We start from the raw sequence: 21,109 nt of genomic DNA, 5'->3' as shown, positions 1-21,109 counted from the left end.
ACACTTTTCAATTATAGAGTGTGTATGATAATTTACATTTCTTGTTTGATAGTGCAGTATTTATGTGACATTCTGCATAAGATCTGCTGCTGTTCATATAATGGTCTTCTCTTAAAAGAAACTGTCTTTCAGATTCTTTCAATATATTTAATTTTTTGGATCAAAAAAAAAAAAAAAAGATGTTAAAACCAACCTTAATTTATCCTTCAGACCTGCCAGTGGCTAAATTCTAGTCCTGGAATTTGTTGCCTTAGGATTCAGATTCTGTCATCAGTCTGACAGATGCACATAATGTAGGATGGAATAGCAAGATCCCATTGAGAACTGTACAACCATAGGATAGTTCAGGCTGCTGTTGGAATGACCCTCTGGACCTCTGTGGTGTAGTCATCTGATCAAAGTAGGTTCATTTGTGAGGTCAGACCATGTTACTCAGAGCTTTTTCCAGTTGTGTCTTGAAAATACATAAAGACTTTCCCAGGTCTGCTTTTCACACCCTTTCCTGTACATGTGCATGTTGTGCTTGTGCTATTTCTTAAGTTCTTTTGAAACCTTGGATGTTTTATCTGTAAGTACTGTGGATGCTGCGTATCAAGCAAGGTGAATGAAACCTGTCAGGACACTTGCTGAGTGGGGTAACTATACATGTGCGTGCTGTAGCAACTGAGATTTGTGACCTGAATCTGACTACTTCTTTCTAACTTAGCTCATTACCTTTTAGTAGCAAACTACTGAAAGTGCAGGAATCTGATTATGAAAAATCAACTACCATGTAGAAATAGACTACATGCTTAAAGTGAATGGAGTAGAGCATCTACGTTTAAGCTTGCAAAATATAACCATGATTTTCTCTTTTTTTTAAAAGAGGGCACCACTTGCAATTTAAGTCAAAATATATTCTAATTATTAAGACTAATTTCAATGCTTTTTCTTCCTTGAATTTGAGTAGCCAAGTGTGAGTTTGTTCCAAAACTACCTTAATACAGGTGAATGTGAAAACATTTGTATTTGATTCATATTGAACTTGGAGTTTCTTGTGCAGGGAAAAAAAAAAACAAAAACCACAACAGGAATATTCCCTAGAAGTAAATAGTTCAGCATAAAACTGGTGTGAGTTTGAGGAGTGCTGCGTTCACAGAATGCATTATTAACAGGTTAGCATCAACACTGGTTCAGATGCTTAGGTCAGTTTGTATCAGGTAAATAATTCGGTGTCAATGGGCATGGCCCATTTTATTTTCTTTTAAAATCATGATGTGTTCATGAATCAGCAGGAGAGCTTTTCTTGGATTAAAACAATCTGTTAAAGCAATTGGGTAAAATCCTTCTTAGCTGCAGGACTGATGATTTCTGGTTCTCATTGAAATTGGTGTATGCATGTATATACACATATATATATATGTGTGTGTGTATATTATGTTCTAAATGGAAGAATGAGGAGTTCAGTATCTTTTTAGATTCAGTTTCACTATTTCTGAAGTGCAATCGCTTTACTCCATCAACTTTAATCTTGTTTCGTGACTCTATAAGTACTTCCCAGGGAGTAACCAAAAAGAAATCTCCTTCCAATTAAAATTATTAAATCCAGGTATGATCATGCAAATAGCCAGGCAGAATTTATTTAACCTTCAGCCAGCTGCCTAATCAAGTTGAAATTATTGATAGCCCATCAGCAGTGATCAAGATGGAGAGTCTAAATGAAGAGGTGCCTTTTCTTCTTCTCTGCTCTCTCTCTCTCTTTTTTTTTTTTTTAATAAGAGAACCGTTGAGCTGGTAACAAGACTTGAAATGCCGTGTCAGCTCAGCTAGCATGGTCAAGGAGCTCAGCTGTAGAAGGGAAATAAAACTGTTAAGTTATGGCTGCCCTCCAATCAGTCACAGGGGTAATGATGTTTGGCTTTAGTCAGGTTATATGTCAGTAAATATACATCTCTCAGACAGCCTTTAAGACAGCCTTAAGCTCATGCTTATTGTTTTATATAGATGGGGGTCGGATGCTGATATATGATGGTCATAGGCCACTGACATAAATTTCACAACATTCAGCAGGTAAAGTTAATCTCAATAGAACAGAATGTGACTGCAGTTTTGATAGAATATGCATTCCATCAACAGTGATGGGGCATTTTTTCTCCTTTATGCTAAACTAAGTTAAGATGATCTTTTTCCCCTGCCTTGATTCTAAATTTATCACTACTCGAAGTAACCGGTTACATTCAGTTTTTAATGTAGGGCCCTGACAAGTTCAGAATTCCCAATTCCAGCTTATAACAGCACTGATGAGCTCTATTCTGCTCACTTATCCTCTTTACAGGAATCTATGAGTCACATTCAAAGGTAACGAGACCAGAGAATTCCAGTGTTGTCCAAGTACTGGAAAACACAAAAATGTCATCTCTTTCACATGTAGAGTGATCACCTGAACTCTTTTCCAAGAGTTAAGGATTGAGACAAGACAATACCAGTGCAAGCTTCTAGACATTCCGCTTAAGATCACTGCTAAAGAATTCATGTCTACTTGCAAGTACAGGATTATGCCTTCTATTGCTGTAGATTTACATTAGCTACTAAATTCCACTGTCTCACATTGAGGGTTGAGCTGTGACGCAACTTTAGTTTAACAGTGTACATTTCATTGTTATAAAAAGCAGAAGATCCCATTACGCCAGGAGGAGCTGATTATATATGATGCTTCAAATGTTAAGCTTTAAAGAAAAAAGGAAAAACAGCACAATAGCTCAGTAATGTCACTCAAAGTCCTCAGGATTTGTACTAATTTGAAAAACAAACAAACAAACAAAGAATTCCTATTATAACAAAATATTTTTCTACTTACTTGATCAAAAATAAACTGAAGTACAAAAATAATTACAAAGTCCATCCTCAGCTGAACTCTACTGAAAGCACAAAGTTTATCCTTTAAACAAGTAAGGCTAGTTAATAGACTGTATCTATACTAGAAAACACAGAGCTGATACAGAAAGGGAGGGAGGCATTGGGACAAAGGATGAAGGAGCTGCCTGCTCAGCTGAGAATTAGTGTACAGCTCTGAGGAAAAGAAATGGTGGCTGCAGCAAAGAGCAAGATTTGTTTGTATTTTAATAAATTGCTTCCTGTGTAGACCTACTTGAACTGGAGGGCTATCTTGGCTTATTCTACAAGTGTAACTATTACTTCAGCTGCTAAAAACTGATCTACCGTAACACACTTCCTCACATTGTTTGTGAGGCCTAGTGCCAGGCATCACCTGATACTTGATGTTACTGCTTTTATTGCTCACAAAGGGCTACAGGTGGCTGAGCAGAGGAACTGGAAACAGCTGTCTCCATCTTCTCAATCTGCCATGCATAGAGTTGTATGAGTGTCCCAGATGAACTGTCCTCTAACAATGAAAAACCAAAACTACACCACAGATCCAGGTAAGCCCAGCTTCACTGCCACTGAAATGTTCTTTCTATATTTAAGAGTGACTTAATTTTAGGAAGTGGATGTGAATTCAGTTTATAAAGCTGGCTTGTAATTAAGACTGTAATTCTTCTGCTTGTCTGATGATAAGCATACATATACTGGTCACAATGTTTAATTAAATAAGCTTTTCTGACCTAAAATTTTGATTACTTCTTTGAGAGTTCTGGCCTGCAGTCTGTGGTCCAGCTGATTTCACTGGAGGACTTAATACAGTAAGGGATGAAAAATTAATCTGATATTATCTTCCAAACGAAGATACAAGCTGTTTAGCTTTAATAGAGTTGCTCTTCAACATGCATTCTGTCACTTGTGTTCTAAGACCCCTGCTAAGCCTTCAGGCAGATGTACAGGTGCTACAGAGGGTATTGCGCTCTGAGTTTTATCATGCCCTTTTACAGGCATTTCGTAGTCACAGAATCACCAAGATTGGGAAAGACCTCTATGATCATCCAGTCCAACTGTCCATCTATCAGGAATAGTTTCCACTAAACCACGTCCCTCAGTACAACATTTCAACATTTCTTGAACACCTCCAGGGACAGTGACTACCCTCCTCCCTGGGCAGCTCTTGACCACTCTTTCAGAAAAGAATTTTTTCCTGACATCCAACCTGAATCTCTCCTACTACAACTTGAGGCCATTCCCTCCAGTCCTATTGCTAGTTACATGGGAGAAGAGGCCGACCTCCAGTTCATTACAGTATCCCTCCAGGTAGCTGCATACAGCAATAAGGTCTCCCCCGAGCCTCCTCTTCTTCAGACTGAACAATCCCAGTGGGGATTTCCAGTGGAGTCTATTTGAATTTAGCCTAAAATTCCATTAAGAACACTGGAATTTGACCTAAAACTCCATTAACTAAGACCTTCAGATTTTTCATGAACAAAAATCTCTAAGATTATTTACCTAATAAACACAATCAGAATTCCTTATAGTTGCATCAAACAACTCTGCTAATAATCTATCCATATTTCCTACCATAGATACCTCAGATCTTAATAATTTTTTGCAGCTGGCAAAGGATGAAATAATGATGACAATAACTGTGAAGATCTCCAGTGACTGATAGTGCTCCTGACCTGGTAGAAAGATGCATCAGTTTATATGTACATGGTTAAGTGTGTCTTCAAGCATAGCTATAATTCCACTAAAATGGTTATGTAAAATGAGAGCAGGCTAGAGGATTTCATGAAGAGTAATAACCTTGCCTTTTCTTTGTTGTTTTCCTTTTATGTCATATAAGTTGAAATAGAAGTGTTTTATTCTAATAGAAGTGTTTTGTTGTAATAGCTTCGGCCTGCATTAAATGGACTAAGAAATCTAGCTACATGATAAATCAGCTGCATTGCTATAAGGAAATGCCATTACACTTGAAATGAATGCCAGTACCTGATCCCCAATGTCCACTATTTTCTCATAATTTAAATTAAATGAAAATATGCTATTCTTTCATTATAAAATATGCAGCATAAGGAGGAAGATTGTGTGTTGTGAAGACCCATGTCCACTTGATTTCTATTGAGGAAAAAAAAAGTGAACCAAAAATTTAAAGGGAATTATCACTGGTTTAGTAGTAGACATTGAACAACTCATGTATCAATGAACATCTGCTGCTTATGAATATTTGGTGTATTTGCTGCTACTCAAATTACATCTTACTACTTTATCACTCTTTTGATAATAGCCATTAATTAGAAGTCAGAACTATCCAGCTAACGTTTTAAAATGCATATGGTCAGTTATAAGAACAAGTTTTTCTTATACACCTAATAACCAGGTTCAAATGACAAATAATACTATTTACAAAAGATTCTGGACCACATTAATTCTTTTTGTGTCATTTTAAAAGAAATATATCTAGATTTTAGGCAGAAATAGTTTTCCAGTGACCCATGAAACATTCTTGTATTTCATCACATGCAGCACAACTGAAAAATGAGAAAAGGTCATTCATTCCCTATATCTTTGAGAAACAGGTTTCCCATTTTATTCATTATGCTTCAAATGTAATATTTTTAATAAAAAGTTACAACAATAACAATCCAAACATAATTTTTTTTGCTTAATTTTCTTTTTTGATAGAAAAAAGATAGATTGGGCTTTGATATACCCTGTCATTGTTCACGCAGCTGGTAAAGGAGAGATGACCAAAGCTTTCATATTAGTGCCACTTAACAGCTTTGCACTTTTTTTTTCCATTGGAAGTCCTGACCTTTGGGGTGAGGGGGGGAGATAGGAGAGAACTAATTCAGAACAGCACGACAAGATATATTTCTGCCCTAATGGAATTTTTATTAAAAACATGTTTCAAGTTGGTGTATAATGTTTGGATTTCATGTTTGTTATTTACAAATTAGTCCTAATTGGAATTAGCATACAAATAGAACAGGCTAAATAATTCCAGTTAGTCTGACTCCTGCTACTCCATGAAACGCACACCGTAGTTCCTAATCTTGATACCTGTGTATCATCCATTCATTCCTAATTTCATCTCACTAAGGACAATATCTGGAAGCTCTTACATCCAGTGCTCAATTTGCTTTCTGCTTCCTCGTTCTAAATCTGTGTTATCTATTTGTGGTCTTGAGATGGAAGGGCGTTTAATAATTGCTTCCAGGAATTGTTGGTTTTTTGGCCCCATGGTTCTCGGCTCAGGGAGGACTTTAATGCGCCCTTTTCTCAGAGGGATTCCCATAGCAATAGTGGTCAGTAAAAATAATGTTCTTTTGATTTTGTTTCTTGTGGTAGTTGGAGTTGGATTTGTTGCTGTTTCTCTAACATAAAATACATTAAGTACATGTTGAATTTGACTTGTATGCTGGTGGGAGAAAGTATAAGCAGCAGTCTATGCTGCTGTGTTAATAACTCACCATTCCTAACACCACAATGGCATTGTGTGTGTGATTTAGGCTTTTGTTGATGTAGTTTGTTTATATTTTCCCCAGAGTTTCTTAGAGGAATGCAATCCTGGGGTACAGCAGGATCACCCTGTTGGAGTACTTGATGACAACCCCTAAGGTACTGTGATTCTGTGAATTTCCAAACACCTGATAAACCTAATGATACATAGAAGACTTGATGAACCTCGGGGTTGATGTGGATGCTTTTATCCTAAGCCCTAAAATAAATAAATAAATAAAAAGCACCCTACTGTCAGATCTAGAAGATCAAACGATCAAACATTTACCTCGTTTAGCAGCTTGGATTCTGATGAGCGTGCTGATCTGAACAGAAGCTTGATCCCAGTCTTGACCTATGGGTCAGAACAGAGATAATCAGGTGGCTGTAAATAGCATCATAGAACTTAATGGATTTATTACTTCTGTTTGATGTCCTTCTTTTAAATCTCTATTAAGGACAAACAGAATTGTTGGATCATATTGACTTCAGTAGAACAGAAGTCAAGGTAACACTGGGCAGTTTGCAAAGCTCAAAATTAATTCTGTAACTATAGGTTGTTATTTCTATTAAAAGAAAATTCTTTGTTTGCTTTAGTTTTTCATTTACCAGTGATTACAATAATTGTATAAGGCAGTAGTTTATAAATGCACAATCACTTCTTCCTTGTGAACTCTCACGATGGATTTTCCTTATGGTGTTACCGTAATCTGTAGTTATCAGATCAGTATGGGGAGCAAATGTATGGTATGCCAGGTACTTCAAGCTATGGACTTGTGTAAGTATTTGATTAAGGGCTTTTGAGAAGAGTGCCCTGATTATCATTCTTATGATTTAAATAAGCTCGGCTGTGCCTGCACACCTACTCAATTTGGGGAGCAAAGATTCAGTTTTAAAATAAACTTATTAAAGGTTTGTATTTTCCTCATGTAATATATTAAATTCCTTCCATCAGAGAGTGAGAAACATTTTAAACTATTGCTGAAGTTCATCAGGGTCTGCTGGCCTTTTCCTCCTCTTTCCATCCTGGTCAGGTTCAAAATCTATTAGGTTGTAGATGTCTGTATTTTCTCTTTCAAGCATACAGATTATACAGCTTGCCAGTTCGGACTGCTCTCCTGTTTAATATTTGATCAGTGTGTGGAAAGGCTTTAGTTTGGACATAGCATCTGAGCTGTAATGACTTTGATTTTCTTTTTGTCTTGCTGAAATTTGGTCGTCATCTTGCATTGCTCTTAAAGCTACAAAACTGCTTCCATTTCATACTAGTGTATGTTGTGCTGTCTCTTAAAAGTGTTAAGTCAGTATTTCCTTATCTTTATTTTATTACCTATTTTATTACCAGTTCATAGTTACCTGTACGTTATCATCCAGTATTATAAACCTTCCTGTCGAAACTCACTTTGAAAATTAAAAAAAAAAAAAAGTTTACCTATTTAAAATTATATCTGATTAAAATAATGACATTGCTTTAAAAAAAAAGTCCTCATTTAGGCTACGTCTGTAGCTTAAAGAACAAATAAACAAACAAACAAAAAAAAGCAGCCATTTTTTGCTACTCTATAATGATTTAATAAAACGTGTTAATTTAAAGAAAGCAAAAACCAAACGAAAGCAAAACCCATACTGTGGCTCTGGATCTGATGATTTCTTTTTTACTGATAAAGCTTATTCCCTTAAATAAACTCCAAGTGTTTAAAGAATTCATAAGCACCTTTTAAAGTGCTGTACCTTCATGTGTGCCAGGCACAATATCTTTTCTTTTCTGGAGCTAGTCAGTGTAATTCAGTAATTACAGTGGTGTGACTGTTCGGTATTGGTTGTTCTGTGTTGCTATAGGCTGTAGGAAAACTACACTGGTGTTCACAAAATGCAAGGCAAGTAATTGAGTAGAACTAAGTGATCTGAGAGCACAGGTTCAAGTCGATGCAAAACAAGGTCCTAGCAATATCTATGTGTGGGTTATCTGGATTAAGTGTTTTATATTCGCATCGTATCTTCACTGAACAAATTTTCAACTCTGGTAAATCAAAGTATCTACTTCTAGTTTTTCTTACTGCCACTTGAAAACCTGCTCTTTATAACTTATTCCCATATCAGGAAAAAGAAGTGAAAATACCAGGAAAAAAAGTCAGGAAAAAAAATGTCCATGAATGCATGCCTAGAATTCAGACATGAAAGGCTTAGTAGGCAAACCCTGAGAAATTGAACTTTGTAACTCTTCACAGTATCTATTTGTACATAGCAGAAACCAATTTATCAGCTAATTATCACAGAAGTTAAGCAAATCAGAACGGGCTGAAGGGAGGACAGATGTGCTGAACTTTTTTTTTTTACATCTGTCCATTCCAAATGCAACTAATTGATGTACAGAGCTATCCTATGACTGAGGAGATGGTAAGCTTTGGCATTAAAAGGAGGTACGTTGCTATGCAAGTGGAATGCATCAGATAGACCAAATATTAATTGCAGTGAATCCTCTTGCTCAGTTGCTGCTGAAGAATACCATCTGATAACTGATGATTCTCAGTGTGCGCTTCCTAGGCTATCCTTGCAACACGAGACTGCAATTGAATTGTGTTTCACAATGCAATGTATGATTTTCCTTGTGATGTCCAGTGCCCTTATTTTAGGGGATCCTGTGGCTATTGGCACATTTGGCTCTGCAAAAACACTATTTAAACCTTTCAAACTAAGAAGATCTCATGGAGTATTGAAAAACGCATCAAGGAATAAACTACAGTGTTGAATCAAATGGGCATCACTGTGTGTGTAGCTGATTTGTTGGAGTTCAGTGGGATATTCTCATGAATAAATGTTTCTGGAACTGATCTGTGTTTTTCTTGCACTTTCCTGATGAAACACAGAGGTACTTTTATTAATTAAGATGAATTATTCTGTTATTTTCCACAGACAGTTTCTGAAGGCAACTGAAACATTATTTTGTGAGGTATTTGTCTTGCTGTATAGAAGGTGTTTCATCACTGTCAGAAAAGCTCCCTATGTACTTCCCAATGAAGCCTCACAAACATTTAAATCCCATTAGTAGCTCCCCTACTGTAGGGGAAGTTGATTTAATTGGGAGTCAAGACAATATTAAGCCTCAGTTAAAAAGAAAATAATAATCCGCAATTCTTTTTTATTATTTTTTTTATAAATCAGCTCTGGACCTGAGTGTGACTAACAGGAAAATCTGTCTGCAGCACTACAAGGAATAATTAAGCTGTAAATTTCATCTTTGTTTGCCAGGTAAGAAATGATATTTTATTACCACGTGCTCTCCCCGCCCCAACTTTATCTGTCCAGACAAACATAATTAAGTAATGGCTGATTTGTTAGCATTTTATTAGATGTGTCTACAGTGAAGTTAAGAATAATAATATAATTCACAACAAATATTGGAGGTGTGGAGATTTCCAGTAGTGGAAAACGTGACTTTCTCAAATCACATGGGCTGGAAACATATATTCCTACAAACAAACTATTCCTCTGTACAGAAGAGCAATTGAGATACTTCCGTCTTGGTTGATTTACATACACTAATTGCTAGTTCCAGTTGCTAGTTCCTACTAAGCACTGAGTTCACCTGCTCGATGAAAGTCATAAATTAATGACTTTTCAGATAGCAAGTACTGACAAATAGCAGGAAACAATAAATTCACACTTGATTTTAGTGATAAAACTGGATTATTGTTTCATTTAGGAATCTGCTGCTGTCAAAATTGGCAAGGTTTTGTAGGTGTATATTATGTAAATGTTTGTCTATGTACATATTTATATAATGGTAAAAGTTTAATGCAGACAAGGATGGAAATGTTTTTTTCTCTTCTTTCACAAGTCAGATCAGGATGTCTCTAAAGTGACTTACTTATCTGGCTGGGAAGTAATTATGTTTATATTTTGCTGCTGAAACTTTAGAGCAGATTGAATTCTCCATATACAGGACCTACAGAAATAATCCATATTTATGGCCAATGCAGTTCAAAGGGAAATCTGAGCTGGAGTTTGTAAAATTGTTTGCAGATGAACTTGCCCAAAATCCCATTTCACAGCTTAGTTCTCTAGTGTGTGTCTCATCTGTATCTTCATCAATGCACAACTGACAAGGCAGAGGACAATATTATAGGCATTGTATGCCTTGCCAGCCTTTGGCAGAGGGAAGCCACAGCCTTCAGAGGCAATGCTCAAGCACAGCACAACTGATGTAGCCTGTACAGGCTTTGCAGCAGCATGTGGATGTGTTTTTGCTCTCTATCAGGTTTGGTAAAAATCTGAAGTCCAGAAGAGACAATCCTGGAGATCTGAGGCCAATTCCTTGTATGTGTTTCAAGAATTGTAGAGGAATTCTGTGTTCTGCCTCAATGAGAGTGTGGGGGAACACGCCCCCATGAACCCCACTGCAACAAACCAAACCTCATAGTGTCTATTCTTACTTTTAAGGAATATTTGAGTCTGTTCATATATGTTTTAATTTTATAGAAAATGAGAAAAAAAGAAAAGTAATTACTAGCTTGAAAAGTAATTAACTCTGAAAAGCAATGGAAGGGTGTACATGGTCTCAAGTCTGAAAACACTGATGCAAATATTCTGGATTTTCTCCCATCTTTCACAGGAAAATACAACTTCAAAGGTCTTAAATGACTTCAGCAGATAGCATGAAGACATGCTGCTCAGTTCTGGGTTGTGATTGTCCTTTCATCACTCAACACTGCTTTATTTTATATTTTTGTCACTACCCTTACTGTAGCCTAAGGTGCTTACAATGGAAATATTCAAGAGAACTTCCAATTTAAAGCTAAAAGAACCAAGTTCCGCATTCATTGTTCTGGCTGAAAATAGATGAGATTTGATTCTTCTAAAGCTTCATTTGGGATTTGTTTGAAGCCACTGATAACTCTCCAGGCAAAAATTATAACAATAGAGTTTATAAAGTGTGAGAATTAAAATAAATGTTCATTAGGAGTATCTATATCTGCATTACATATGTTTTTTTATCTTCTTAATGACAGTGTCTGAACTCTAATAATTATACGTTGTAGCAGCTGATTACCAGTAACTTTAAGGAGATCTGCCTGCTGTGTTTTGTCTCCAGTTCTCCTTTGTTCTCCAGATACTTTGAAATGCATTTCTGGGACTGGCGGGTAAGAGAACTAACTTTCAGTATTATTTAGGCACAGTACATGTGTAAAATTTGAGCTTAGTTTTAATCACACGTCTAAGTTCAGCGCTTTTTAAGTCAGTAGCTCCCTGCAAAAGATTGTAGATATGTCACCGAAGGTAATATGGCTTACGATCAGCAAATACCAAGAATAACTAAGGTGCTTGTTTCTGATTTGCAAGGACATTCAGGTAATGTGTTCAGTTTTTGTCCTTTTGAAATGTTCATGTAGTATAAAGGTTACAAATCAATTCTTGGAAGCCAAAATATCATCTGCTTTCACTGTTAGAAAGCACCTTAACAGTATTAAAACTTTGCTGAAACTTCAATGTTCAATTTTTTAAACTAAGAACTGTAAAGAACAGACAAGCTTGGAGTAAAATAAATGATTTCTAGCAAAGTTTAACAATAGTTTAGTCATAGCACTTCTTCTAGCAACAGACGGCTTAAAAATAATCATTCTTATATACATAATAGGAGAAATACAGTTATGGAGTGAGTCAGTTCATTTATTCTGTATGGCCAAGACAAGGAAAGTCTTTACAGCCTCTCATCTTACACAGAAAGCTTGCCTTATCTTTTGGGGTTTCTGTTTGCAGGTAGCCAGCATTCAAGGTATTTCCTTTCTACTCAGGCTATTGCTTGTCCTCACTGATCAAATCCCATCAACCCAATGAGAAAGATTTAAGTATGTTTAAAAATAATATTTGAAAAATGAATGAAGTCCAGATGCCTCTGATTTAGGAGTCTCTGAAGAATTGTATTTTCCAGATTTTATTGGAACCCTCAAGAGTAGTATTTAAAGATTTTTACATTAATGAAAGCACCAACACCTACTTAGCCACACAGCTCTGGAAATTGCAAATTTAAAAAGATAACAAGATCTGTGATATAGCTGAGAGATCAACATAATGCAGCCACATTATGAGCGCTAATTTTAGCATTATAACGTTCTTTACCTGTGATCTGAGCAGATACCCGTTCTGAAGCAAGAAAAACTGTCTTTAAAAAAAATAGATAAAAATCAAGTCCCCCCTCAGATAAATACCTGCACCTTTCTGCTTCAGATGAAGTTGTCATTCAGCTCAAGACATAGAAAGCAGGATAAAAAATGCCACACACATTAATGCTGTTCATCATGAAAATCAGTAATCGGGTGAACTTCAGATTGAAACAATCTAGCTTGAAAAAAAAACACATTCTCTTACTATGTTCTGCCATTGTAATAGTGTCCCAACACCACAATATTTACGTGTTATATAGAAACTAATTCCATGCAAAAAATCTCCAATCAGAGTTGTTTGAGAAGAAAAAATAGGAATGTAAATGATGTATTCTGAGTGGCTATTTTTTTTCCTTCCTTCCATTTCTAGTCAGATTTGTGCTTGAAAAGCAAGGTACCATCCTCTTGCTTCCTGGCTCTGTGCTACAGGCGAACCATCACAGGCACAGCACACACTGTCCTTTTTGCACCACTACATTTTTTTACACAGTTTAACTTTTCCTGATAGTTGAAAAGATGAAAAGCTATTCATGGAATAAATAGCAATAAAAGCTAGCCAACTCTAGCACCGCATAATGGAGTTTTAATGTATTCTTCCTGTCGGCATAGTGCATTTCTGTGATAATTTTATGTGACAGCATAATTAAACAGGAAAACAATTCCCATTTCCTATGTATTTTATCTATTTATCATCATTTATTTCTTTACTTTCTTGCTCTGCTATAAATAGTATTGTAAGGAGAGTTAAATAAGTTAAACCAATGCAATTACTTTTACAGACTGAAATTAACTTCATATATCAATTTACACTGCTTTGCATACAGCACCTACTATTTGCCCTATACAAATAAATGCATTTGTTGCAGTATATTTATAGTGTCACTGTGGTTTCCATGTTTGCACTCCTTTTGAGTAATGTTCTGTGTGTTAAAACTCGACATTTTAACAGTATTTTCAAACAATTTCATTCATTATCAAATAACCATTTATTACACCGTGGCAATTTCAGACCATTTACTGGACCCTCAGAGCACTGCTGAGCAACCATTTATCAAGGAGTGTGCAAATTTTAATGCTTATCACAGCAAATACAAAAAGTAACATTAAATAGGGACTTGACAACAGCTTTGTATAAATTATCTTTTTTTAATCTTGATGAGTCATTTTTAGTAATAGTTCAACGATTTGTTAATCTGGAAATAGAGGGCAGTGTGGTAGATTGCTTCATTGCAGAAGACTCTCATTTAATCAATTCTCTTGTATGTGCGGGGTGTTATTTAACTGTGGGACACAAAAGAAATATCTCATTGCCTTTGGTTTGCCCCAACTTTGTCATGCTTGAAGTGCATTTTGCATTTTATTTGAGTGTTTATCTAACAAATGCCAACTCCAGCCCAAGCTGTGCTGATTTTTGCTTACCTGGGGTATATAACAGCGATGGAAGTGATTTTAATTTTCAGTTTCCAGGTGGATCTATTTCCCCACTAGCCAATAAATGGAACTGATTTAATTTCATATGTGACCACTTAGCTGCAAAAGGCTGGTCATGCATTTCCATTTCTTTAATCTCCTAATTCTATTGAACTTGAGATCCACAGTGTGACAGAGAATGAGGCTGATAACCACATATGTCAAGTTTCTGGTAGCATCTAGGTGTAAATATTAAAAGAGAGTACTATTTGAGGGAGACACCTCCATTCTCAAAGATCTTGCTAATCTCTGAAGAGCTCATGCATTCCACTCACTAAATAAAAAGTCAAGGCTTAAAATGTTATAGAGCAAATTCTTAGAAGTTTCAGTGACTTGAGAGTATTTCTCTTTTGTGAGGTTTATATGTGGACTACAGCTGACCACATATGAACACTGAATTTACATGAGCCCTGAATCAGTCATTTGGTATCGTTAATTTCAGGTAGAGTAAAATTAAGCAGCTCCAGGTAAAGCCAAAGTCTCACTCTACAAAACAACAGCTTAACACCATCCTTACACAGAAGAACTTAGAGGCTTAATAAATGAATAGGGATAATAAGAAATCACATCTTCCACGGTGATTTTCCTTGGCCAAGGTCATGCAAAGAGCAGAACTAGAACTTGCACACATTTTCTGTATTTCAACCTTAATTTTAAAAACAAGCAGAAGGAGTTGATTCATTGTCTCCTATTCAGGAGAGGTCATCAGGCCCACTTGTTCTGTTAGGGCTTCCATAGCGGAGCCAACAAAAGGAGCTTTTACTCATTAACTTATAGTGTAATCATTTAATTTGAATTGCTACAGCTTTCAAACTGTGCAGGTAAAACAGGCTGTAAATTGCAGTAGAAAACAAACAGGCAGCTTGTTCTGTAGCCTGCATCAGAGCATGGCATGCTGTACCAAAGTGCAGCTAGGCATGGGAGCTTCAGCAGTCAGTGGAGCAACAGCCACAATGCACCATAAATAAAACCTTATACATGCAAAAAGGTGAAATCCTCTTAACCTGTGTTAATCCCACTGTAATGCCTTCTATTCTTTCATTTTACCTATGTATATATGCAAATAACTTTATCCCGGCAAAAAACATTGGAACTGATACTTAAAATTGTCACTGAAGTCAGGAGGGCCAGATCATGCACACTAAGAAGTGCTGTATGACCAATCACTTAATGTTAGTGATGTCATGTAATGCCAGAATACAGGATTGATTACAGCCCTGCCCATCCTTACTTAAAAAAGAATACATACATACATGTATGCATTTTGTACCTTGAAGTATTTTGGACACAGATGTATTTATAGCCAAACATAATATAATATGAGAATAATGTAAGTCGCATTGTCTCTGTCTCTTTTTCGTTTCATCAGTCTAAATGACAAAGTCCTAAGATAATGAGGTATGCTTAAACCCAGATGTTGTTGATCTGGAAGTGATCCTGAGATCCTGCTCTTTCCCCCTCTCAGCCTCCTTTCCACTAGCCTGCCTGCTGGATATTACTGTTCCTTCATTCATACTGCCTAACCTAACTTGGCTGCTTTTTCTTCTCTCTATAAAACCAAAGATTTATAAATATATGTATGCATATATGTATGTATTTGTGGTAGACTTTCTGTGTTATGAACCAAAGAGCCTCACCAACAACATTCCGGCAACTCTCAGAGCTAAGGCCTGAAATTGGCAATAAGGGTTTATAATGTGATCAGGGCTAACAACACATTTTCTCTCTGAATTTCTTCTCAGAGTTTTTCCTGTGATCAGGTATATTATTTCTACATGAGCAGAAACCTGAGTTCGGGAAGGAGAAGGAAGCTGTTCACAAGCAAAGGTTTTGCTCATTTAAGGAGATATTATACAACACATTAAATGCAGTGAGGATATCTGTCAAAATCTAAGGTCCTCCATCTCTGCCATTATCTACCTTCCATTATAGGTTGACACTAATTGCAAAAATGATATAATCTTCAAAAACTATATGAACATTAAAATTAATGGTTAGGATAAAATCTTAAGTATTCTCACTGAATAAAAGCTTAGAGAGAATGGGCCATGGGCTGACACAGAAAGCTTGGATGTGGGTTACATCAAAAATTGCATCTAATACAGAAAACAACAGAGAACCAAAAGGGAATGTAAAGAAAACATGACTGGTGCTTGTGGAGTAAATTTCAGAGAAATTACTGATGAAGATGAGTGGGCAGAAAACACATTTGGAGTCCTTTGGCTCTGAAAATGACCAACAGCACAAAAGCAAATAAAACAGCACAACAACAGAGCACAAAAAAAAACCAAAAAACCAAAAACAACCTAAGAAGTTAGATATTTTGACTGGAACCTGCCACCCTTTGCACTAGCAAACTAATCATAGCTTTGTGATATTCTTCCAGGTCCATTTCTGGTAAAGGCGTTGTAATGTAATAGACTTTCATCTGCACCAGATGGTACAAGTCCCTGATGAATCATATGCCAGCTGCAGCCAGAATGCAACACGCTCCAACTACGCGGCCTCTTTCACTGTGCAGCCAACACAGCACTCAGAGCCACAGAACATGTGTCGGAGGCTCTCTATGTAGTTGTCCATAGTAGGTATATGAAAGATGACAGCTTCCAGAGCCGCACACTGTGCTCTTCCTGCTAGTCTTTACACAACAGACAAAAAGAAAATGGTTTCCTTTGTCTGTTACGTCTGTTTTGTCCAAGAGGTTAGAAGGGCTCTGTACTCCATCAGATGACACTACTGTTTTCCCTGTTACATTTGTATTAAATTAAAGGGTGCTATCTGGGATCCTAACTTGACTCCTAACTGCCCCACTGCAGCACTAATGTCTGTGCTCTTGTGTACCAACTTAATGCAATTAGCAATATGTACAGCTTGCAAGGGAGAATAAGGGCGATGCTAACACATGGTTAATTAAGATATTACAGTTAGCTATTTGCTAGGCTGGCTCAGGGGAGTAGTAATAGGATATGGAGTCTTTCACCTTAAGTTCAGCAGTTCTTACCCACAAATTCCCAGGCAGTGATCAGTAATTCCTCATTAACCCTGGAACAAAATGAATCTGACTCCACTCAGACATGCAGATGACTTTGGAGCATGTCTGTCAACAAGGAGTATCACCACCTCTGTCAACTAAATTTCAAAGTGAAGAACTCCAGCGCTGTGAGTAAACAGAAATTGATGCCTTCCTGCACAATTACCTTCCTTTTCTTTCTTTCTTTTTTTTTTTTTTTTTTGTCTTGAGACTCAGCACACTAATATAGTATCACCAGATACAGACTGACTTAAAAACTACAAAGTAACTGGTGTCCTTTGGTGCCCCTGCAAGACAAACAGCAGGTAGTACTACAATCATAAAAGCTGCAAAAAACAATCTGAAGGGGAGAAAAAAAATAAAAAAGCAAGACAGAAAACTAAAAAACTAAAACCCACCACACCTACATTATAATGAATCTGCAAGAGGACCCTGATTTCACAATCCTACTTGTGCTGCCAAGAACAGAAAGAATCATTGCTTCTTGACATCATTCTTTTGCTGAAGGGCAATAACCTCCTCTGTATGCATTGCCTTAATCATGTCAAGTTGTGTCCCACAGATTTGCATATCTCCCAAGGAAGCACGGTGCATTGCCAGCAGCCTGATAGGCCAGATCAAAACAATTTCCTAATGTATGTTTACATCAGTTTTGGCTCCTGAGCCGCTCTTGTTCTAGTTGGTCTCCAAAACAGAGTCAATTCCCTCTCTTAAAGCTGTGTGTTGCACTGGGGATAGGAAGCAGAACATGCACGGATACGCTGTCCTTACCAAAATTGTGCAGTGCTTTCTAGATTAATGAACTGCAAATCAGATACACAAATGAAACCACATGCTAGATATAAACCCAGTCCTCTGAGATGCGCTTGTTGTCACAAGTCAGAGAGGGAGGCGGGGGGATGAGGGAGAGAGAGCGCACAAGCCTGTGTGTGATGGGGGTGTAATGAATGCCAGCTACCCTCTCGACTCTCTCGATATGTGGGGATGACAAACTCTCTGAGGAACAATTCCTTTGACTGGTTTGCTGAGGAAAGGAAACTTGTCATGCTGCCAAGAATAAAACTGCTTCTGGGCTTAGTTTTGAATTTTATAAAGTGAATAAGTGAAAAATGTATACACATTCACTTCAGACCCAAGTCATGAATAATTGAAAGAATATATAATTGTACCCAGTTTTCCCCTCAAGCTCAACCAGCAAAGATATCTTCTGTCCATGTAACTGGGTACCTCACATTTCTTTCAGAAACAGAAAGCAATCTTAACCAAATGTCACTGAATTCACACTGCACGCAAGTGTGAACTGCAGCCTGACCATCAGAAAAGCAAAGGAAAAACTCAACAGTTTTAAATGAAGGGAGCTGCACATTTCTGCTTATACAGAAATGTTTTCCTAGTATGGCTCATCCACATTTGATGCTGGGTATGACAGCATGACAGAAGATGTGTTATTAACACAGTATGATGGTAGACATTAGGCTGGAACTGCATATGGCAGAGTACATTTTAATAAGGTACAATAAGATAAAAACGGGTACCAAGCCAAAAATACACGTGCAGAAAATAAAATAAGCTCAGAAAACAGAAGTTATCTGGATCTTTTGTAGCTCTTTCTTTCTTTTTTTCCCCTAAGACAGGGGGATGTTCTAGGACAGACAGTGAGATGTAAGTTAACAGGAGATGGCCACGTTTTCCTCTGCTTACACTGAAGTGTATATTGAAGTATAAGCTGTAGGGGGCACTAGAACTGCTTAACAGTATTTTTATGAAAAAGACAGGTGCCAGAGATGCGCTGCTTTTATTCTTCCACATTATTTGTAAGTCCTTCCATTTTCAACTGAAGTGAAGCCTGGAATTACTGTTGTCTGAGGATGCAGTAGTTAGCGAATACCGTGTGGATAGCAATGTACGTGGTATGGGCCACCTGCAGATACAGAAAGCTCATTTAAATACTAACGAAGAATATCAGAACCTTCTGTGAATAGCATAACCATTATCCCCTCCCACTGTGGTATTAATGTTTGTATCCTACAAACTGAGATGCTCTTCGATATGAATAATACGTTACAAAAACCTGAATCACAAACAGATGGACAGACTCAATTTAAGTAAAGATAATAGTTGCATCTTCAAAATGGTCTGGGGTTTGTCTTGGCTGTTAGGAAAGTTGCACATTCTTTATATTGCTGTGCTTCCCTTGCTAAATTACAAACACAGAATGTTCACCTAGACCCAGTTTCTGTCCTGGCTGCTAATCAACAAGGAACTTGCTCAGACATAGGAAAGGGCAAATCAGCCGACGTGGGAGGTGCAATTCTGACTATGAAGAATGAGTCCTGTACAGCACAGTGGGTTCTACCTGAAGTAGCTGAAAGAGGTTTGGGATACACTGTATTGGGGTATAGGAGGACCATGAAGAGGACAGGATCACTTTCTGCTCAGTATTTTACCCCATGATATACAGAGAGGATTAAACTACCACAACTAGCTGGCTGTGATAACAGATTACAGTTGTATGCGTGGCTTTAAACACGATGATGATGCACCCTACAGGAATACCAAAAGAATATCAGAATACTGTATGCTGTTTTGTTCCTGTCCACAAACTTGGGAATCATCACTAAATAATATGTTGCTCTTGTAATTGTGTAGCACAGGAGCCTAAGACAAAAGTGAAAAAGGCTGGAGAAAAAATGCTTGTATGCTTTACAGGGAAATGGCTGGGAGGAGCGACGCGCAGATGCAGGTGCTGTGTCCAAACTCACAGACACAGAATTTCAAACAAATAGTTTCAAATCCCAACATTCCTGATTGCTTGAACCCGTTGGAAGATGGTATTTGTCACCTAGGGGTTGTTGTTTATTTTGGAATTAATAGATGATGTTTTGCTTAATAAGCAAAATATGAAAGAACCATGAAAATGTGAATGCTTCTGCATTGTGTAGTTCTAGATTATTATTATTTTCTTTTGATGGGTTAATTGTGAATTATTTCAGACCTGAAGTTATGCAGCAGTTGATTTTTCCCACATACAGGACAAAATTAACATGACAGAGTGTTATTCTTAGAAGCCTGCTCTCTTTGGTAAAGCTTTCATGCGAGAATCTGCTTATATTTGCAGTTGTCTGATGTTTGGAAACAGAATTATTCAACACCTCCAAGTAGTTCTCTCTGACCCCTTGTTTGCTTGTTTTCTAGGTTACCCAGGAGCACCAGAAAGATTTCCAGCCACCTTGTGCCACCCCGTGTAAGAAATGGGAAATTGCACAGCTCTGCTCACCATGGTGACCTGGGTAGTGTCCTGCAGATGGCAATGGGTGCAACGTGAAGGCAGTTCTGAGTTTATCAGCAACCAAATGGTATTTAGAAAAGCTAAAACACTATTTTTAATGAAAAAAATATATATAAATATATATATATATTTCTTAAAACGTGAACTTTAAACCTTTTGACGTAACACGTAATAGTAGCCCTTTTTATCTTGCAGGTCTGATGGAGGATAAGGAAGGTTGCCACACACCCCCTCCATCATAAGTCCAGCTGCTCACAAACACTGCACCAGCAGACGGAGATCCCTATCCACTCAGTCCTAAATAGCTCAGCATATCAAATACCTGTACACAGATTGTACAGAACTCCTGTAATCAGATCTGCACTATTAAAAACCGGGATCCTACGGGCATGAGGTGTTTGTTCCAAGGTGCGTACAGCAGTAATGGTAAGTTTGGTGTGCAGCCAGGAAAATGCGATGTCCTGAAGCACTGAATAGTGCTGTTTCATCATCTTCTGTGGCTGTTACCTCCACAAACAAATAAATGGTGACAATGGAGGTGGGAGAATAAAATACTGTTTTCCTTTTTCTGTTCCCACTTCCTGTTTTATTGTGTTTCTCATGCCAGCAGCCTCATACTTCTTTATATTTAAGCTGGCTCCTGCTTTGTGTTTATTACCTGATAAGCCGATTTTGCAATAACGCCTACAGGCTGTTTGCTGTGAATTATACTAATTCCTTATAAATATTCTAACAAATTTACCTTAATTGCTTTATTTCCCGTTATCCTTAGATATCATCTTTGTTGGGGGGGGG

General features: G+C 37.2%; 1 long non-coding RNA gene across 2 annotated transcripts; it reads left to right on the top strand.

The window, feature by feature from the left end:
- Window positions 1–3,295: 3,295 nt before the first annotated feature.
- Window positions 3,296–20,881, top strand: LOC107318450 (uncharacterized). Of its 2 annotated transcripts, XR_001557361.3 has the most exons (6): window positions 3,296–3,419; window positions 6,411–6,483; window positions 9,526–9,612; window positions 11,373–11,504; window positions 20,221–20,381; window positions 20,510–20,881. It is a non-coding gene; the product is annotated as an uncharacterized LOC107318450 (long non-coding RNA). The 2 variants fall into 2 exon arrangements; XR_014934189.1 differs by lacking the exon at window positions 6,411–6,483 and having other exon boundaries at window positions 3,317–3,419.
- The last annotated feature ends 228 nt before the right edge of the window (window positions 20,882–21,109 follow it).

Source organism: Coturnix japonica, chromosome 14, assembly GCF_054131305.1.
Source record: "Coturnix japonica strain WE chromosome 14, WE-NBRP24, whole genome shotgun sequence".
Lineage (NCBI taxonomy): Eukaryota > Metazoa > Chordata > Aves > Galliformes > Phasianidae > Coturnix > Coturnix japonica.
Note: the sequence above shows the minus strand (reverse complement) of the source record. Positions and strands in the feature narration are given on the sequence as shown.